The sequence below is a fragment of the Nycticebus coucang genome, chromosome 17 (genome assembly GCF_027406575.1).
Source record: "Nycticebus coucang isolate mNycCou1 chromosome 17, mNycCou1.pri, whole genome shotgun sequence".
Classification (NCBI taxonomy): domain Eukaryota; kingdom Metazoa; phylum Chordata; class Mammalia; order Primates; family Lorisidae; genus Nycticebus; species Nycticebus coucang.
This window is the reverse complement of record NC_069796.1, coordinates 29,346,415-29,350,172: the sequence shown is the minus strand read 5'-3', so window position 1 is coordinate 29,350,172 and position 3,758 is coordinate 29,346,415. Positions and strand designations below refer to the sequence as shown.

Below are 3,758 nucleotides of genomic sequence, written 5' to 3'. Positions count from 1 at the left end.
TCTGAATTTATTCTACCTCTGTGGTGAGGGAAGTCCAAGCTGAGACATGAATATTAAAGCTCATGCTGAACCCCAAGGAAAAACACTTAGGATGCCTGGCAGAAGAAAACACAAAACTGCTCCATAGGGATGATCTCTCAACAATAGTCACATACATTTTGCACTCTAGGTCCTCAATAGAAAATGACAAAGTCCCTCGAAATACACAACAAAAAGCGACAAATCAATATGAGATTTAAGTTACAGTTCACAAAAACACAATAAACAAAAGGATAAGCAACCTCAAGAAGTTAAGTTGTAGAAAAAATATTTCTGCAAAATAATTCTTTCGAATTATTAGAGATTAGAGAAAAATCTAATTTTAAAGGAAATGATAATAGTAATAATAATTTTTAAAGATGAAAATATTGAAGAAAAGCAAGAACATAAAACATAGGCTAATACATATGAAAAGGAACAATCTTAAAAATTAAAAATATAAAAATGTTATATAAAAATATATAAATTATGGGCGGCGGGAATTCGGCTGCCAGTGGGTGACTAGGCCTCTCCAGCGGCAATCCGGCGGGAATCAAAGCCATCAGAACCCCCACCATGACCGTGGGCAAGAGTAGCAAGATGCTGCAGCATATTGACTACAGGATGAGGTGCATCCTGCAAGACGGCCGGATCTTCATCGGCACCTTCAAGGCTTTCTACAAGCATATGAATTTGATCCTTTGTGACTGTGATGAGTTCAGAAAAATCAAGCCTAAGAACTCCAAACAAGCAGAGAGGGAAGAGAAACGAGTCCTTGGCCTGGTGCTGCTACGAGGGGAGAACCTGGTCTCAATGACGGTAGAGGGACCGCCTCCTAAAGATACTGGTATTGCCCGAGTGCCACTTGCTGGAGCTGCTGGGGGTCCAGGGATTGGCAGGGCCGCTGGCCGAGGAATCCCAGCTGGGGTTCCCATGCCCCAGGCTCCTGCAGGACTTGCTGAGCCAGTCCGTGGGGTTGGTGGGCCATCCCAACAGGTGATGACCCCACAAGGAAGAGGTACTGTGGCTGCTGCAGCAGCTGCTGCCACAGCTAGTATTGCAGGGGCCCCAACCCAGTACCCACCTGGCCGTGGAGGTCCTCCCGCTCCTATGGGCCGAGGGGCACCCCCTCCAGGCATGATGGACCCGCCTCCTGGTATGAGGCCTCCCATGGGTCCCCCAGTGGGGATTCCCCCTGGACGAGGGACTCCGATGGGCATGCCCCCTCCAGGGATGCGGCCTCCTCCCCCAGGGATGCGAGGCCTTCTTTGACCCTTGGCCACAGAGTTATGGAAGTAGCTCCACAGAGGCGTGGGCTCGATTCCTCAGGGCCACGTTACCACAGACCTGTTTGTTTGTTATGCTGTTGTTCGAGGAGTCTCACCGGATTGTCTGGTTTCCCTTACAGGGCCCCCTCCCCCGGGAATGCGCCCACCAAGGCCCTAGACTCAACTTGGCCCTCCTCAGCTCCCTGCCTGTTTCCCGTAAGGCTGTACATAGTCCTTTTATTTCCTGGTGGCCTATGAAACTGGTTTATAATAAACTCGTAAGAGAATATATAAATGCACCTATGTATTTATTTTTATAGAAAACTTTTGATATATTGGGTGCTTAATTGAGTCAAGGGTTGCCTTGGAAAAATTATCCCTAATCTTAGCCGCTTCCCTATAAAACATTTTACTTCATGTTTGCATCTGATGTACAATTTCATGCTAAGAATTATAAAATTGAACTACAGTGAGACCTTTTCACCTGTCAAATTCAAATACTTTGTTGAAATAAACACTCTTATACTGTTAAAAATATATATATATACAAATTATATTTTTATATTTTATATTTATGCAGAAAAATAAGCAATTATAAAATATATGTTATAATAAAAATATAACATTTCTTGAAATTAAAAAGTCATTTGATTTGAAAAACTCAGTGAACTTATTATTTTTATGAAAGTGCAGCTGAAGAAAAAATAGTAAAGTTGAAGATGGAACAGAGAAAAATTATTCTGAATTCATTATGGAGTGACAAAAGAATGGAAAATAAGTTTGAGAGGTCGTGAGACATGAAGAATAGACTGAAAGGCCCAATATATATATGTATGAAAGTGGTTTCAGAGAGAATAGAGAGAATGCTAGATAGATACAGAAAACATGATGGTTGAGAATTTTCTGGAAATGATGAAAGAAATTTCCCAATAAAAGAGTGCACTGAGAGTGGAAGAGAATAAATAAAAATAAAATCAATGTGATGTGGGTGATCCAAACACATCACAGTGACACTACAAATGTTCCAAAATAAAAAGAAACCCTTTTGCGGGGGAGGGACAGAGTCTCACTCTTTTGCCTGGGCATCATCATAGCGCCCTGCAACCTCAAACTCCTGCCCCAGGTGATCCTCCTGCCTTAGCCTTCTGAGACTACCAGTGTGCACCACCACGCTTAGGTAGTTTTTTCCATTTTTTTTTCTTTTTTTGTAGAGATGGGAGTCTCATCGTGTTGCTCAGGCTGGTCTCAAGCTCCTGACCTCAAGTGATCCTCCTGCCTCAGCCTCTCAAATGCCAGGGTTAGAGATAAGAGCCATTGCACCTGACCTAAAAAGAGACTTTTAAGGCAAACTTGAAAAAAAGAAATTCACTATGAAATACCTCAGATAAGAGAAAAATCAGAAAGGCAACCTGAAAGAACAGTTTTATTGACAGCAGATAGATATATCAGTACCAACTATAGAAATCAGAAAACAAAGAATAATTCTTTCCATGTGCTGAAGGAAAAAAATGTGTCAGAATATTATATCAAGTGAAACTATTAAAGGTTAAAAGAAATAAAGACATTTCAGACAAGCTGACTGAAGTAAATCTGCCTCTCATAGACTCTTATGGAAAGAACTTCTTTAATGGAAAAAAGAAAGAAGTGGGGCAGTGCCTGTGGCTCAGGTAGTAGGGTACCCGTCCCATATACCGAGAGTTGTAGGTTTGAACCCAGCCCCGGCCAAAACTGCAACAACAAAAAATACATAAATAAATAAATATTTAAAAAAATAAAAATAAAAAAAAGAAAGAACTAAGGAAGAGTGAAAAGCAAAAAACAAGGATGTTCAAAAGATGGTTAAACACTGGCCTAATAAAACAAGAAAATGACTAATTTTGATTTAAAATGAGGTTATTCTTGCTGCCCCCCAAAACAGGTTTTATTTTTTGAGAGTGACGTAAGTTTATTTTAAAGTTTATGCAGGTAAATAAGCAAGAGTAGTTGGAAAAATAATGAAATATAACGGTGATGAACAGGAACTCTCTCTGCAAGACATTAAAACATTTTACAAAGATAATTAGAGGAATGTGGTATTGGTGTGTGAATAAACAAATCCATAGAACAGAATAGAAAGCACAAATCATCGGCACACATGTTGGAATTTAGTATAAAATAAAAGTAACACTTAACTCATGGGGAAAAGACAGATTAAGTAATTAGTGTTAGAATGACTTATAGCTATTGGTGAAAAAAAATGTAATTTCTCTCTACCTCAAACACCATACCACAATAAAATCTAAGTAAGTGGATCAAAGACTTAAGTGTAAAAAATTAAACTATAAAAAAACTATAAAATCATAAAAAATATTTACCAAAAACCCTGAGGTGGGGGAGACCTTTCAAAGTTTGACCAACCCCTCCCCCCCCGAAACTATAAAAGAAGATATTGGTAAGTTCATTATATATTATATAAAACCAAAAATTTTGGCA

General features: G+C 39.5%; 1 pseudogene across 1 annotated transcript; it reads left to right on the top strand.

Moving 5' to 3' along the window:
• Positions 1-516: 516 nt before the first annotated feature.
• LOC128568746 (small nuclear ribonucleoprotein-associated protein B-like) lies at positions 517-1,576 on the top strand (annotated as a pseudogene). The gene has a single exon (XR_008375220.1). The product of XR_008375220.1 is annotated as a small nuclear ribonucleoprotein-associated protein B-like (transcript).
• Positions 1,577-3,758: the final 2,182 nt, after the last annotated feature.